Here is an 18,250-nt window from a genome sequence, read left to right on the forward strand (position 1 = left end):
GCTTGAAATATCTCCTGCTTGTGAGCGAAGTTTAGCACTTTAAATATCACTACTCTGGGCCAAGGGTCATCTTTTCTCAGGGGCCCCAACCTGTGAGCGCGTTCCACCCTCAGTGGGCCCGTTGCCAGTGTTAGTTGGAGCGTTGTGGGTAGCCAGGATTCCAGGAACGATCTCAGGTCAGCTTCTTTGATGGTTTCCGGAAGACCTATCATCCTGATATTACTCCTCCGCGCCCTATTTTCAAGGTCCTCCAGTTTAGCCTCTAGACGCTCCACTTTCTGTTTCAGGGCCTTGTCAAGTTTTTCTGCCGTTGCACTAAATCTTCGACGTCTGACAGCCGCTGTTTATACTGGGCAAACTCCGTCTGAATGCCTCCCAGCTTGTCATCTATCCCCTGCAGTTGCTCTGCGATCCTTTGCAATTTCAGGTCTACGGAAGTCTCCAGCATCAAGGAAACCTCTGCTGCTACTTCTGCAGCCCACGCGGAGCTCACCGTCGGAGGACTCCCGCTACCTGCGTCCGCCATCTTGGGCTCAACCACCTAGCTTCGCGTCCCCTCCTTCCCGGAGTTTGCCGCCATCTGCCTCTTTTGTTCACTTTCCATCAACACAAAAGCTGGCACGATGTGTCTCCTGCACTCGGGTGTTATTCACCAGTATACCGGTCGCGTTTTGCTGCTTTAACAACTCAGGCAAGGAGGGAGCTCTGCACGACGACAGCCACCTTCTAGCCGTGTATCACGTGACGTCCTTTTCCCATAGTTTTAAACTGAAAACTTTTCTAGAGGTAGAAACTAAACAGCCAAAAACTCTTGTTCTAAAAGGCAGTTATTTTCTGTTCCTTGGCTGCTGGAGAGGTGGCTCATCCAGCGACCTCAGTTAAGTGTTAATTAAGGTAGGGGAAAGTAGAATACTTGCTTAGGTTGCTGAGCCAGCTTCAAAGAGCCTGTTTAAAAGAGGCCCCTTAGATTCAAAACTATATAAAGAGGAAAGGTCCCACTGAACTTTCTTTCTGAGAAGTTCAGAGAGAAGAGAACATTTCTCTGGTAAGTGAACGCCATTTTGCTTTGTTGTTTGGGATCTTAAAGATTGGGGTTTAAAGGAGGAATTTTAGGTTAGTGTTAGGCAAAATAAAAATATAATAAGCAAATTTTAGCAACTAATCTCCATAGTCTTTTCCACTTAGCTTTAAAAACTTTGTACCACAGCATTAACAGATAGAATGTAACAGGCACTGCAGGATCTAGTTTAGTCTTCCCGCCCACCCAAGGACAACTCTTCATTTATAGTCAGTTATTGTAATTAGGGTAACAAAGCAAGGAGTGCTCTTATAGAGTTTTAAATACATTTCATTACTATCTAAGAAAGAAACACTAACTAAATCATACAATATACTATATAAACTAAAAGACACTTTTATATTAGGCTAATATCCTTAATACTGTAGCAAGTTTTAAATTATTGAAAAACTCAAAAACACTAAGATGGAGTTAGCAGTCCAGCAGCGAGAGGGGTTCTATTCGGTCTTTTGCATTGAGTGTCACATGTATGATTATCTCCCAGTTGGTGAGATGTCATATGTGTGTGCCCAATGCAAAGAGCTCCTAGCTCTCAGGGAATGGGTCCGTTCTCTTGAGGCTAGATTAGCAGATTGGTGGAGCTGAGGGAGACAGAGAGGTACATAGACCTACAGGGATGTTGTAGAGAAGTCCCACCTCCAGTCTGGTAGCCCTTGTGCTACCTTGGAGGAGGGAGGTCTCCTAGAAGGAGAGCATCACCCTGGTGAAGTAGGAAGTACTCCTGTAGCCAGGACCTGCCCACCAGGGGATGTACTATCCTCTTGCACCGAGGATATGTTGCCAAGTGCTGGCCGGGAGTGAAAGGTTAGGACAGCCATTGTAGTTGGTGATTCGATAATTAGGCATATAGATAGCTGGGTAGACGTGAGGATCACCTGGTGACTTGCCTGCCTGGTGCGAAGGTGACGGACCTCACACGTCACCTAGATAGGATTTTAGATAGTGCTGGGGAGGAGTCAGCTGTCTTGGTACATGTGGGTACCAATGACATATGAAAATGTGGGAGAGAGGTTTTGGAAGCCAAATTTAGGCTCTTAGGTAGAAAGCTCAAATCCAGATCCTCTAGGGTAGCATTTTCTGAAATGCTACCTGTTCCACGTGCAGGGCCCAAGAGCCAGGCAGGGCTCCGGAGTCTCAATGCATGGATGAGACGATGGTGTAGGGAGATGGGTTTTAGATTTGTTAGGAACTGGGCAACATTCTGTGGGAGGGGGAGCCTATTCCGAAAGAATGGGCTCCACCTTAACCAGGGTGGGACCAGGCTGCTGGCATTGGCATTAAAAAAGGAGATAGAGCAGCTTTTAAACTAGAAATGGGGCGAAGGCCGACAGTCACTCAAAAGCGCATGGTTCGGGATAAGGTATCTTTCAAAGATATCACCAAAACAGGGAAGATAGGGTATCCTGATAGTGAGGTTGCAAAAGAGACCGTAGTAAATCAGGTGCCCCTAAATAAAAATAAAAATCAGACAAAAGATTGCAAATTAGTACTGTCAAGTACTAAGCATGATATAAATAGGAGCAACAAACACAGTTTGAAATGTCTATATGCGAATGCCAGGAGCCTAAGAAATAAGATGGGAGAGTTAGAATATATTGCACTAAATGAAAAATTAGATATAATAGGAATCTCTGAGACCTGGTGGAAGGAGGCTAACCAGTGGGACACTGTCATACCGGGGTACAAATTATATGGTAGTGATAGAGTGGATCGAATTGGTGGAGGGGTAGCATTGTATATTAACGAGAGCCTTGAATCAAATAGATAGAAAATTCTGCAGGAAACAAAAACACTTTTTGGAATCACTGTGGATTGAAATTCCATGTGTAAAGGGGAAAAGGATAATGATAGGATTGTACTACCGTCCGCCTGGCCAGGATGAACAGACGGATGCAGAAATGTTAAAGGAAGTTAGGTACGCAAACAAACTGGGCAACACAATAATAATGGGTGATTTCAATTACCCCGATATTGACTGGGTAAATGTAACATTGGGACACGCTAGGGAGGTAAAATTCCTCGATGAAATCAAGGACAGCTCTATGGAGCAGCTGGTACAGGAACCGACGAGAGAAGGAAATATTCTAGACCTAGTCCTTAGTGGAGCACAAAGATCTGGTGCGGGAGGTAATGGTGCTGGGGCCGCTTGATAACAGTGATCATAATATGATCAGATTTGATATTAGCTTTGAAGTAACATAGTAGATGACGGCAGAAAAAGACCTGCACGGTCCATCCTGTCTGCCCAAGAAGATAAATTCATATGTGCTACTTTTTTATTTGTACTGTCCTCTTCAGTGCACAGACCGTATAAGTCTGACCAGCCCTATCCCTGCCTCCCAACCACCAATCCCGCCACCCAACCACCAGCTCTGGCACAGACCCTATAAGTCTGCCTAGCACTATCCCCGCCGCCCAACCACCAGCCCCGGCACAGACCGTATAAGTCTGCCCAGCACTAGTCCCGCCTCCCAACCACCACCCCCAGCACAGACCGTATATGTCTGCCCAGCACTAGCCCCGCCTCCCAACCACCAGCTCTGCCACCCATTCTAGGCTAAGCTCCTGAGGATCCCTTCCTTCTGCACAGGATTCCTTTATGTTTATCCCACGCATGTTTGAATTCCGTTACCGTTTTCATCTCCACCACTTCCCGTGGGAGGGCATTCCAAGCATCCACCACCCTCTCCGTGAAAAAATACTTCCTGACATTCTTCTTGAGTCTGCCCCCCTTTCAATCTCATTTCATGCCTTCCCATCTCCGGAAAAGGTTCGTTTGCGGATTAATACCTTTCAAATATTTGAACGTCTGTATCATATCACCCCTGTACCTCCTTTCCTCCAGGGTATACATGTTCAGGTCCGCAAGTCTCTCCTCATACGTCTTGTAACGCAAATCCCATACCATCCTCGTAGCTTTTCTTTGCACCGCTTCAATTCTTTTTACATCCTTAGCAAGATACGGCCTCCAAAACTGAACACAATACTCCAGGTGGGGCCTCACCAACGACTTGTACAGGGGCATCAACACCTCTTTTCTTCTGCTGGTCACACCTCTCTCTATACAGCCTAGTAACCTTCTAGCTACGGCCACCGCCTTGTCACATTGTTTCATCGCCTTCAGATCCTCAGATCCCTCTCCCCATCCGTACCTAGCAGACTCTCACCACCTAACACATACGCCTCTCTTGGATTTCTACTCCCTAAGTGCATCACTTTGCATTTCTTCACATTGAATTTTAATTGCCAAACCTTAGACCATTCATCTAGCTTTTTCAGATCCTTTTTCATGTTTTCCACTCCCTCCGGGGTGTCCACTGTGTTACAAATCTTAGTATCATCCGCAAATAGGCAAACTTTACCTTCTAACCGTTCGGCAATGTCACTCACCAATATATTGAACAGAATCGGCCCCAGCACCGATCCCTGAGGCACTCCACTACTCACCTTTCCCTCCTCTGAGCAAACTCCATTCACCACCACCCTCTGGCGCCTGTCCGTCAACCAGTTCCTAATCCAGTTCACCACTTCGGGTCCTATCTTCAGCCCATCCAGTTTATTTAAGAGCCTCCTGTGGGGAACCGTGTCAAAAGCCTTGCTGAAATCTAAGTAGATTACATCTATAGCACGTCCACGTTTCAGTTCTCCGGTCACCCAATCAAAGAATTCAATGAGATTCGTTTGGCACGATTTCCCTTTGGTAAAACCATGTTGTCTCGGATCTTGCAACTCATTTTCTTCCAGGAAATTCACTATCCTTTCCTTCAGCATCGCTTCCATTACTTTTCCAATAATCTAAGTGAGGCTTACCGGCCTGTAGTTTCCAGCTTCTTCCCTATCACCACTTTTGTGAAGAGGGACCACCTCCGCCGTTCTGCAATCCCTCGGAACCTCTCCCATTTCTAAGGATTTATTAAACAAATCTTTAAGAGGACCTGCCAGAACCTTTCTGAGCTCCCTCAATATCCTGGGGTGGATCCCATCCGGTCCCATGGCTTTGTCCACCTTTAGTTTTTCTAGTTGTTGATACACACTCTCTTCCGTGAACGGTGCTATATCCACTCCATTTTCAAATGAACTTTTGCCAGTCCATCGTGGTCCTTCTCCCAGATTTTCTTCAGTAAAAACAGAACAAAAGTATCTATTTAGCAAATTTGCCTTTTCTTCATCATTATCTATATAGCGGTTTGCAGTATCTTTTAGTCTCACAATTCCCTTTTTAGTCATTCTCCATTCACTAATATACCTGAAGAAATTTTTGTCACTCCTCCTTACCTTTTTAGCCATTTGTTCTTCCGCTTGCGCTTTCGCTAGACGTACCTCTCTCTTGGCTTCCTTCAGTTTCCTCCGGTATTCCTCCCCGTGTTCCTCGTCTTGAGATTTTTTGTATTTCTGGAATGCGAACTCTTTAGCCTTTATTTTCTCAGCCACTTGCTTGGAGAACCATAGCGGTTTCCTTTTTCTCTTGCTTTTATTTACTTTCCTTACATAAAGGTTTGTGGCCCTATTTATAGCTTCTTTCAGCCTGGACCATTGTCCTTCCACTTCTCGTATGTCCTCCCAGCCCATCAGCTCCTTCCTTAGGTATTCCCCCATTTTACTAAAGTAATCACGCTTGAAATCCAGGACTTTGAGTTTTGAGTGGCAACCCTCCTCTTCAGCCGTCATATCAAACCAAACCGTTTGATGGTCACTGCCGCCCAGGTGGGCACCCACTCGGACATTTGACACGCTATCCGCATTTGTGAGCACCAGATCCAGCGTCGCTCCCTCCCTCGTGGGTTCCATGACCATTTGTCTGAGCAGAGCACTTTGGAAAGCATCCACAATTTCTCTACTTCTTTCCGATTCCGCAGACGGAACCTTCCAATCTACATCCGGCAGATTGAAATCTCCCAGCAACAGCACCTCTCTCTTCTTTCCCAACTTTTGAATATCTGCGATCAGGTCTTTATCTATTTCTTCCAATTGTGTTGGAGGTCTGTAGACAACACCCACGTGGACAGAGGTTCTATCATCTCTTTTTAAGGTGATCCATATCGCTTCTTCCTTACCCCAGGTCCCTGTCATTTCAGTTGCTGTGATATCATTTCTCACATATAGAGCTACTCCTCCACCTTTACGACCCTCTCTATCCTTCCTAAATAGATTATAGCCTGGTAGTTTGCATCCCATTCATGGGAACCATTGAGCCATGTCTCTGTGATTGCAACAACGTCTAAGTCTGCCTCCAACATTAGGGCTTGAAGGTCATGAACTTTGTTGCCAAGACTGCGAGCATTTGTGGTCATCACTTTCCATTTCTATTTACATTTCCTGGTATGTGTTTCAACATTTGATATTTTGGTGTGTTTTCTGTCTTTGGGTCCCTCCATATCTTTTTGTTCCACCTTAATTTCTTTTGCTTTTGCTGTTTCTTCTGGCTCAGTTCTATTTTTAGGAACCTCACAGAGCTCTAATGGAGCAAAAGAATTATGTAAGGGTAACACTTGTGAGGGTGTATGCCTCTGTGTCACATGACGAAGTCTGCCTGAGCCTACTGTGAACCATCTGTTCTTAGGTGGTTTTATCCTTTGAGGCAGTGGTGTGAATTTGGTTTGATTTTGTGCAGTCTTAGAAGTTGCTTTAATTTACTGACCTCTTGTTTTAAACTAGTGAGCTGATTACAGATAGGACAAGCCTTAAGTTTCCAGATGATTGGCCTTGAAACTAAAGCTCCACAATTATTACAGAGAATAAAAGTCATCTTGATTTGTTGAATGGGTATGAATAGGTATTTTATGATGAGGCTTGACAGTGTACAAGATTAACTTTACTCCTCAGCAATTTGAGACAGTTGTAATTCGGGTGGAGTTAAGTTGTGGTAAGTAGTACAGTTAGAATAGGGATTTAGGAAGTGTTTGCTGTAAAACCTATCTTAGGCCTGTATTAAGCCTCTTTTCTACAAAGCTGATTGGGACAAGGGGAAGACAAGGATATCAATAAACCAGTTTGAAACACAAACAGTTTGAAACACAGTCAGATTATACAATCAGATCAAACAGGGCTTTTTTTTTTTTTTAATCTTTTAGGAAAATATATTTGCAGGGACAGAGACAGACAAGGATAGTAGGTAGAGATGTGCAAAAAAACCACAGTTCTAGGGTAGGAAAAGCCACAAATATAGCCAGTAAGTATACATAGGGAATCAAATACGTTAGCATTTAACTTTAAAAAAGGAGACTATGATAAAATGAGAAGAACGGTGAAAAGAAAACTTAGAGGAGCGACTGCGAGGGCCAAAAATTTACATCAGGCATGGATGCTGTTCAAAAACACCATCCTGGAAGCCCAGGCCAAATATATTCCACGTATTATAAAAGGAAGACGGAAAACCAAACGACAGCCGGCGTGGTTAAATAGTGAGGTGAAGGAAGCTATTAGAGCTAAAAGAAAATCCTTCAGAAAATGGAAGAAGGAACCGACTGAAAATAATATGAAACAGCATAAGGAATGTCAAGTCAAATGCAAAGCGCTGATAAGGAAGGCTAAGAGGGACTTCGAAAAAAAGATTGCGTTGGAGGCAAAAACATATAGTAAAAAAGTTTTTAGGTATATTAAAAGCAGGAAGCCGGCAAAAGAATCAGTTGGACCGCTAGTTGACCGAGGAGTAAAAGGGGTGATCAGGGAAGACAAAGCCGTAGCGGAGAGATTAAATGAATTCTTTGCTTCGGTCTTCACAGAGGAAGATTTGGGTGGAATACCGGTGCCGGAAATGGTATTTGAAGCTGACGAGTTGGAGAAACTTAATGAATTCTCTGTAAACCTGGAGGATGTAATGGGGCAGTTCTACAAACTGAAGAGTAGGAAATCTCCTGGACCGGATGGTATTCATCCCAGAATATTGATAGAACTGAAAAATGAGCTTGTGGAGCTATTGTTAGAAATATGTAATTTATCTTTAAAATCGAGCGTGGTACCGGAAGATTGGAGGGTAGCCAACGTAACGCCGATTTTTTAAAAAGGTTCCAGGGGAGATCCGGGAAATTATAGACCGGTGAGTCTGACGTCGGTGCCGGGCAAAATGGTAGAGACTATTATTAAGAACAAAATTACAGAGCATATTCAAAAGCATGGATTAATGAGACAAAGTCAACATGGATTTAGTGAAAGGAAACCTTGCCTCACCAATCTACTACATTTCTTTGAAGGGTTGAACAAACATGTGAATAAAGGGGAGCCGGTTGATATTTTGTATCTGGATTTTCAGAAGGCGTTTGACAAAGTACCTCATGAAAAACTCCAGAGGAAATTGGAGAGTCGTGGGATAGGAGGTAGTGTTCTATTGTGGATTAAAAACTGGTTAAAAGATAGAAAACAGAGAGTAGGGTTAAATGCTCAGTATTCTTAATGGAGAAGGGTAGTTAGTGGGGTTCCCCAGAGGTCTGTGCTCAGACCACTGTTTTTTAACATATTTATAAATGACCTAGAGATGGGAGTAACTAGTGAGGTAATTAAATTTGCTGATGACACAAAGTTATTCAAAGTGGTTAAATTGCGGGAGGATTGTGAAAAATTACAAGAGGACCTTACGAGACTGGGAGACTGGGCGTCTAAACGGCAGATGACGTTTAATGTGAGCAAGTGCAAAGTGATGCATGTGGGAAAGAGGAACCTGAATTCTCCGAGGACAAGCAGGCTGCTTGTTCTCACATGTGGGTTGGCGTCCACGGCGGCCCAGGAACGGAGTATTTTTCCCAGCAAAAATCCGTAAAGCTTTGTGACAGCTTCTGGAGTGTGAGGGACTCGCACTGCGCATGCGTGGCCATCTTCCCGCCCGCGTGTGTCCGTTCGCCTCAGTTTTTCTTTTTCCGCGGAGGAGAGTGGCTGCGTGTCGGTTTCTCTCCCTCAGGCCCAGAGAAAGACTTCGGCATAGCGCTGTTTATTCGCGCATTCTTTTTTGTTTGTAGTTGCCTTTTTCATCTTCTTCTTTTTCCATTAAAAAAAAACAAAACAAAACCTTATAATCTTATTTCCCCCCCCTTTTAAGTTTCCATTAGTTTTCGTAGTGGCCTTCTTAGGCCGAGCGTACGCGGTTCTCATTTTGTGCCCTTCTGTTGGCACAATCGAGCCTTTTGATTTCGCCGCCGTGATTTTTCCGACTATGTCATCGAAGACTCCCAGCGGCTTCAAAAAGTGTGCTCAGTGCCAGCGGTCGATCTCGGGTTCTGACCCGCATGCGTGGTGCATCCATTACCTTCGGTCCGACCATCGCCCAGATGTTTGTCTCAGCTTGAAAAAGCGGACACAGGTGTCGAGAAGAGCTCTTCGGGACCGTTTTTTCAGAGTTCCGACTGATTCCTCGGCGTCGACGTTGACATTGGCACTGGGGATAGCATCGATATCGGGAGCGCAGGTAATGGCTGTGCAGACATCACCACTAGCTGGGAGTAGCGAGCCGTCAAGTGGGTCTCCTCCACCTGTCTCGAAGACTCCTGCTGTGCAGGCCCACCGGGACCGACTGCTGTCGGACCCGACCCCGAGGAGGCGTGTGGATTCCACGTTCTCCTCGTTGGTACCGAGGAGTACCGGTGACGTGCTTCGAGCGAAGGCGAAGAGCATCATCATCATTCTCCTTCGAGGCACGGTACTGGGAACTCCAGGACGTCGAGGGATTCGGCACCCGAGAAGCGTCGACGCCGGGAGGAGCGCTCACCCTCCATACAAGAGGTGTCGGTGCGTCGATCTTCGGACAGCCCGGTACCGCCTCCCAGGCCTCCACAGATTCTGCTGCCGACTTCTGCACTGACCCCACAGCCTTCCTCGACAGCGACTCTAGACAAGCGCATCCGAGCCATTTTTCCAAGCCATTTGGAGGGGCTGCTGCGCCAGTCTGCTCTGGTACCGGGGGTACTTTCGTCCTTGGTACCGTCGATGGAAGCAACAGCTGGCTGTGTGCCTGTGGTGCGGTCCCCGACGCTGGTACTGCTTGCAGCATCGGCCTCAGCTGCCACCCAGGTCGACTCCCCATCGACGTCGCTGGAGGGAGCTTCATCACCTCCGGCACGGGAGTCAACTTCTCAGCATCGCCATCGAGGACGGGGTTCCTCAGAGTCGAGACGGGCCCGGTTTCGGACTGCAGTTCGAGAATTCTTGTCCGATAATGAGGAGGATGCCTTGTGGGATGAAGAGGAAGATCCCAGGTATTTCTCTTTCGAGGAGTCTTGTGGTCTTCCTTCTGATCCTACTCCTTCACCAGAAAGAAAGCTTTCTCCCCCGGAGAGCCTTTCTTTCTCTTTATTTGTCCGGGAAATGTCTGTGGCTATTCCCTTCCCTGTGGTATCTGAGAATGAGCCCAGGACTGAGATGCTCGAGGTCCTTGACTATCCTTCACCACCTAAGGAGTCATCCACTGTCCCTTTGCATAATGTCCTTAAGGAGACATTGCTTAGGAACTGGATGAAACCACTAAGTAGTCCCACCATTCCCAAAAAAGCTGAGTCCCAATATCGGATTCACGGAGAACCTGAGTTGATGGTCGCAGTTATCTCACAACTCTATGGTTGTGGATTCCGCTCTCAAGAGAGCCAGGAGTTCTAGAGATTTTGGCTCGGCGCCCCCGGGACGAGAATCTAGAACCCTGGACTCTTTTGGGAGGAAAGCCTATCAGTCCTCCATGCTTGTGTCCAAGATTCAGTCATACCAGCTCTACATGAGCATCCACATGCGGAAAAATGTGAAGCAACTGGAGGACTTGGTGGACAAGCTCCCTCCGGAGCACGCCAGGCCTTTTCAGGAAGTGGTCAGGCAGCTGAAGGTGTGTTGTAAATTCTTTTCCAGGGGTGTTTACGACTCTTTTGATGTTGCATCCAGATCCGCTGCTCAAGGTATAGTGATGCGCAGACTCTCATGGCTGCGTGCCTCTGACCTGGACAATAGAGTCCAGCAGCGGCTTGCGGATGTTCCTTGCCAGGGGGATAATATTTTTGGCGAGAAAGTCGAGCAGGTGGTTGAGCAGCTCCATCAGCAGGAAACTGCCTTAGACAAACTCTCCCACCGGGCGCCTTCAGCATCTACCTCATCAGGTAGACGTTTTTTCAGGGGAAGGAGGAATGCTCCCTATGCTTACAACAAGCATAGGTACAATCCACCTTCTCGACAGCCTTCTCAGGCTCAGCCCCAGCGCGCTGGTTCTCGTCAACAGCGTGCGCCTAGACAGGCCCTTCAGCTCCCCAGCAAAAGCAAGGCACGGGCTTTTGACTGGCTCCAGTTGAGCATAGCCACTATAAAAGTGTCTGTGTCGGATGATCTGCCGGTCGGAGGGAGGCTAAAAGTTTTTCACCAAAGGTGGCTTCTCATAACCTCTGATTTGTGGGTTCTTCAAATAGTCTGGCTAGGATACTCTCTCAATTTGATTTCCACACCTCCAAATTGCCCACTGGGAGATCAGTCCTTCAGCTTCCAGCACAGGCAGGTACTTGCAGAGGAGCTCTCTGCCCTTCTCAGTGCCAGTGCGGTCAAGCCCGGTCCACCAGAGCAAGAAGGGCTGGGATTCTATTCCAGGTATTTCCTTGTGCAAAAGAATACAGGGGGGATGCGTCCCATCCTAGACCTAAGGTCTCTGAACAAATACCTGGTCCAAGAAAAGTTCAGAATGGTTTCCCTGGGCACCCTTCTTCCCATGATTTAGAAAAACAATTGGCTATGTTCTCTGGACTTAAAGGATGCTTATACACACATCCCGATACTTCCAGCTCACAGGAAGTATCTTCGATTTCGTCTAGGAACACAGCACTTTCAGTATTGTATGCTACCCATTGGTCTGGTGTCTGCGCCCATGGTCTTTACAAAATGCCTGGCAGTAGTTGCAGCGTCGCTACACAGACTGGGAGTGCATGTGTTCCGTTATCTCGATGATTCTCCGAGGACAAGCAGGCTGCTTGTTCTCACTGATGGGTGACGTCCACGGCAGCCCCTCCAATCGGAAACTTCCACTAGCAAAGTCCTTTGCTAGTCCTCGCGCGCCCGCGCGCACCGCGCATGCGCGGCCGTCTTCCCGCCCGAAACCGGCTCGAGCCGGCCAGTCTTCTTTTGTCCGCACTCGTACGGTCGTATTTCGCCGTGTCGGGCCCCGGAAAGTTGACCTCGCGCGTCCGAATTGTTTTTTGAGCGTGTTTTTTTCTTCGGAAAGCTTTTCTAAAGTCGGGAAGTGCTCCGGAAACCCTCCACCGGGTTTCGTGTCATCCTCCCCGTACTTCCAGCTTTTGCCCCGGTAAGTTTTCTTTCGTCGTCGGGGTAGGCCTCTTTTCGGCCTCGGTCGAGATTTTTCTCCCTCTAAATTTTGGTGCTTCAATTTTCGCCATTTCGGCTTTTGATTTCGCCGGCGTGATTTTTCCGCCCATGACATCGAAGCCTTCCAGCGGCTTCAAGAAGTGCACCCAGTGTGCCCGGGTTATCTCGCTCACTGATCGACACTCGTCGTGTCTTCAGTGTCTGGGGGCCGAGCACCGCCCTCAGAACTGCAGTCTGTGTTCCCTGCTTCAAAGGCGGACTCAGGTAGCGAGACTAGCTCAGTGGAACGTGTTGTTCTCGGGCTCTTCGTCGGCATCGGCACCGGGATCTTCGAGTGCATCGACGTCGTCAGCGTCCAGACCATCTTCCTCGGCCGCCCCTGCATCGAGTGCATCGAGGCATCGGGCCTCTGCATCGGCGCCGAGACATCGGATAGCTGCATCGACGTCGGTGGTACCAGGACCTCGTCTGCGGATGTCGTCGGACGGTGGTGCATCGGGTGGAGTGCAGGTGAGGGCTGTCCATTCCCCTGCTGGTGGCGGTGAGCCCTCGGGTGGGTCTCCTCCTACCCTGAGGGCTCCTGCGGTACAGCCCCCCCGAGATCGACCCTCTTCGGTCTCGGCCCCGAGGAAGCGACGGGTGGATTCGACGTCCTCCTCGTCGGTGCCGGGGAGCTCCGGTGACATGCTTCGGAAGAAGTCGAAGAAGCATCGACACCGGTCCCCTCCCCGCGTCGGCACCGAGAGCTCTGGGTCGCCGAGGGAGTCGGCACCCAGCAGGCATCGGCACCGAGAGGACCGCTCACCCTCTGTTCAGGAGGTGTCGATGCGCTCCGCTCTGGACAGCCCGGAACAGCCTCCACGCCCGGAACAGGTACTGACGTCGACGCCTGCATCGACCTCCATGCCTTTCTCTGCAGCCGCTCTGAACGAGAGCCTCCGGGCAGTTCTCCCAGAGATTCTGGGGGAGCTGTTGCGCCCTACCCCTCCGGTACCGGCGGTGCTTGCGCCTCCGGTACCGTCGAGCGTGGCGCCGGCTGGCCCATCGCCCGGGTGAGGTCCCCGACGTCGGTACCGCGTGCGGTGCCGACTGCGGCCACCTCCCAGGAGGGCTCCCCGACTACGTCGGCGGAGGGAGCTTCGCCGATGCGGGCGAGGGAGTCTACCTCTCGACGCCCCCATCGTGGACGTGGCTCCACGGAGTCGAGCCGGGCCCGGTTTGCAGACGCAGGTCCGTGAACTTGTGTCTGACACCGAGGGTGAGGCCTCGTGGGAAGAAGAAGAGGATCCCAGATATTTCTCTGACGAGGAGTCTGAGGGTCTTCCTTCTGATCCCACTCCCTCTCCTGAAAGACAGCTTTCTCCTCCGAGAGTCTGTCTTTTGCTTCCTTTGTCCGGGAGATGTCTACGGCCATCCCCTTCCCGGTGGTTGTGGAGGACGAGCCCAGGGCTGAAATGTTTGAGCTCCTGGACTATCCTTCTCCACCTAAGGAAGCGTCCACTGTTCCCTTGCATCATGTCCTAAAAAAGACATTGCTTGCGAACTGGACGAAACCTCTAACTAATCCCCACATCCCCAAGAAGATCGAGTCCCAGTACCGGATCCATGGGGACCCAGAGCTGATGCGCACCCAGTTGCCTCACGACTCTGGAGTTGTGGATTTGGCCCTAAAGAAGGCTAAGAGTTCTAGAGAGCATGCTTCGGCGCCCCCGGGCAAAGACTCTAGAACCTTAGACTCCTTTGGGAGGAAGGCCTACCATTCCTCTATGCTCGTGGCCAAAATTCAATCTTACCAGCTCTACACGAGCATACACATGCGGAATAATGTGCGGCAGTTGGCGGGCTTGGTTGATGCTCTTCCCCCTGAGCAAGCCAAGCCTTTTCAGGAGGTGGTCAGGCAGCTGAAGGCGTGCAGAAAATTCCTGGCCAGAGGAGTTTATGACACTTTTGATGTTGCGTCCAGGGCCGCTGCTCAAGGTGTGGTGATGCGCAGGCTCTCATGGCTGCGTGCCGCCGACCTGGAGAATAGACTCCAGCAGCGGATTGCGGACTCGCCTTGCCGTGCGGACAACATTTTTGGCGAAAAAGTCGAACAGGTGGTAGAGTCTCTCCACCAGCGGGACACCGCATTCGACAAATTCGCCCGCCGGCAGCCTTCAGCTTCTACCTCTACAGGTAGACGATTTTTCGGGGGAAGGAAGACTGTTCCCTATACTTCTGGCAAGCGTAGGTACAATCCTCCTTCCCGACAGCCTGCGGCCCAGGCTAAGCCCCAGCGCGCTCGCTCTCGTCAGCAGCGTGCGCCTCAGCAAGGCCCCGCGGCTCCCCAGCAAAAGCAAGGGGCGAGCTTTTGACTGGCTCCAGCAGAGCATAGCCGACATCCAAGTGTCAGTGCCGGGCGACCTGCCAGTCGGAGGGAGGTTGACAGCTTTTCACCAAAGGTGGCCTCTCATAACCTCCGATCAGTGGGTTCTCCAAATAGTCCGGCAAGGATACACCCTCAATTTGGCCTCAAAACCTCCAAATTGTCCACCGGGAGCTCAGTCTTACAGCTTCCAGCACAAGCAGGTACTTGCAGAGGAACTCTCCGCCCTTCTCAGCGCCAATGCGGTCGAGCCCGTGCCATCCGGGCAAGAAGGGCTGGGATTCTATTCCAGGTACTTCCTTGTGGAAAAGAAAACAGGGGGGATGCGTCCCATCCTAGACCTAAGGGCCCTGAACAAATATCTCGTAAAAGAAAAGTTCAGGATGCTTTCCCTGGGCACCCTTCTCCCCATGATTCAGCAAAACGATTGGCTATGCTCTCTGGACTTGAAGGATGCCTATACGCACATCCCGATACTGCCAGCTCACAGACAGTATCTGCGATTTCAGCTGGGCACACGCCACTTCCAGTACTGTGTGCTACCCTTTGGGCTCGCCTCTGCGCCCAGGGTGTTCACAAAGTGCCTAGCTGTGGTTGCAGCGGCGCTTCGCAGGCTGGGGGTGCACGTGTTCCCATATCTCGACGATTGGCTGGTGAAGAACACATCCGAGGCAGGAGCCCTGCAGTCCATGCAGAGGACTATTCGCCTCCTGGAGCTACTGGGGTTTGTGATAAATTACCCAAAGTCCCATCTTCTCCCAGTGCAGAAACTCGAATTCATCGGAGCCCTGCTGGATTCTCGGACGGCTCGCGCCTATCTCCCAGAGACGAGAGCCAACAACTTGTTGTCCCTCGCCTCGCGGGTGCGAGCGTCCCAGCAGATCACAGCTCGGCAGATGTTGAGATTGCTGGGGCCACATGGCCTCCACAGTTTCATGTGACTCCCATGGCCCGCCTTCACATGAGATCTGCTCAATGGACCCTAGCCTCCCAGTGGTATCAGGCCGCTGGGGTCTAGAGGACGTGATCCACCTGTCCACGAGTTTTCTCGAATCCCTGTTTTGGTGGACGATTTGCTCCAATTGACTCTGGGACGTCCCTTCCAAATTCCTCGCCACAAAAAGTGCTGACCACGGATGCGTCTCTCCTGGGATGGGGAGCTCATGTCGATGGGCTTCACACCCAAGGAAGTTGGTCCCTCCAAGAACGCGATCTACAGATCAATCTTCTGGAGTTGCGAGCGATCTGGAACGCTCTGAAGGCTTTCAGAGATCGGCTGTCCCACCAAATTATCCAAATTCAGACAGACAATCAGGTTGCCATGTACTATGTCAACAAGCAGGGGGGCACCGGATCTCGCCCCCTGTGTCAGGAAGCCGTCAGCATGTGGCTCTGGGCTCGCCGTCAGGGCATGGTGCTCCAAGCCACATATCTGGCAGGCGTAAACAACAGTCTGGCCGACAGGTTGAGCAGGATTATGCAACCTCACAAGTGGTCGCTCAATTCCCGTGTGGTGCGTCAGATCTTTCAGGCGTGGGGCACCCCCCTGGTGGATCTCTTCGCATCTCAAGTGAACCACAAGGTCCCTCAGTTCTGTTCCAGGCTTCAGGCCCACGGCAGACTGGCGTCGGATGCCTTCCTCCTGGATTGGGGGGAAGGTCTGCTGTATGCTTATCCTCCCATACCTCTGGTGGGGAAGACTTTGTTGAAACTCAAGCAAGACCGAGGCACCATGATCCTGATTGCTCCCTTTGGCCGCGGTCAGATCTGGTTCCCTCTTCTTCTGGAGTTATCTCCGAAGAACCGTGGAGATTGGAGTGTTTTCCGACCCTCATCACGCAGGACGACGGGGCTCTTCTGCATCCCAACCTCCAGTCCCTGGCTCTCACGGCCTGGATGTTGAGGGCGTAGACTTTGCTCTTTGGGTCTGCCAGAGGGTGTCTCCCGCATCTTGCTTGCTTCCAGGAAAGACTCCACTAAGAGAAGTTACTTCTTTCATTGGAGGAGGTTTGCCGTCTGGTGTGACAGCAAGGCCCTAGATCCTCGCTCTTGTCCTACACAGACCCTGCTTGAATACCTTCTGCACTTGTCTGAGTCTGGTCTGAAGACCAACTCCGTAAGGGTTCACCTTAGTGCAATCAGTGCATACCATTACCAAGTGGAAGGTAAGCCGATCTCAGGACAGCCTTTAGTTGTTCGCTTCATGAGAGGTTTGCTTTTGTCAAAGCCCCCTGTCAAGCCTCCTACAGTGTCATGGGATCTCAATGTCGTTCTCACCCAGCTGATGAAACCTCCTTTTGAGCCACTGAATTCCTGCCATCTGAAGTACTTGACCTGGAAGGTCATTTTCTTGGTGGCAGTTACTTCAGCTCGTAGAGTCAGTGAGCTTCAGGCCCTGGTAGCCCAGGCCCCTTACACCAAATTTCATCACAACAGAGTAGTCCTCCGCACTCACCCTAAGTTTCTGCCAAAGGTCGTGTCGGAGTTCCATCTGAACCAGTCAATTGTCTTGCCAACATTCTTTCCCCGTCCTCATTCCTGCCCTGCTGAACGTCAGCTGCACACATTGGACTGCAAGAGAGCATTGGCCTTCTACCTGGAGCGGACACAGCCCACCAGACAGTCCGCCCAATTGTTTGTTTCTTTTGACCCCAATAGGAGGGGAGTGGCTGTAGGGAAACGCACCATATCCAATTGCTAGCAGATTGCATTTCCTTCACTTACGCCCAGGCGGGGCTGGCTCTTGAGGGTCATGTCACGGCTCATAATGTTAGAGCCATGGCTGCGTCGGTAGCCCACTTGAAGTCAGCCTCCATTGAAGAAATTTGCAAAGCTGCGACGTGGTCTTCTGTCCACACATTCACATCTCATTACTGCCTGCAGCAGGATACCCGACGCGACAGTCGGTTCGGGCAGTCAGTTCTTCAGAACCTGTTTGGGCTTTAGGATCCAACTCCACCCCCCGAGGGCCCTGTTTGTTCTGTTCCAGGCTGCACTCTCAGTTAGTTGGTAAATTTTTTAGGTCAATCTCAGTTATGTCCTCGCCGTTGCGAGGCCCAATTGACCATGGTTGTTGTTTTGAGTGAGCCTGGGGGCTAGGGATACCCCATCAGTGAGAACAAGCAGCCTGCTTGTCCTCGGAGAAAGCGAATGCTACATACCTGTAGAAGGTATTCTCAGAGGACAGCAGGCTGATTGTTCTCACCAACCCGCCCGCCTCCCCTTTGGAGTTGTGTCTTCCCTTGAAGTGTATTGTCTTGCTACATACTGGACTGGCCGGCTCGAGCCGGTTTCGGGCGGGAAGACGGCCGCGCATGCGCGGTGCGCGCGGGCGCGCGAGGACTAGCAAAGGACTTTGCTAGTGGAAGTTTCCGATTGGAGGGGCTGCCGTGGACGTCACCCATCAGTGAGAACAATCAGCCTGCTGTCCTCAGAGAATACCTTCTACAGGTATGTAGCATTCGCTTTGGCTGGTGAAGAATACTTCGGAGGCAGGAGCTCTACAGTCCATGCAGATTACTATTCAACTGCTGCAG

Source organism: Microcaecilia unicolor, chromosome 7 (assembly GCF_901765095.1).
Source record: "Microcaecilia unicolor chromosome 7, aMicUni1.1, whole genome shotgun sequence".
In the NCBI taxonomy this organism is placed as follows: domain Eukaryota; kingdom Metazoa; phylum Chordata; class Amphibia; order Gymnophiona; family Siphonopidae; genus Microcaecilia; species Microcaecilia unicolor.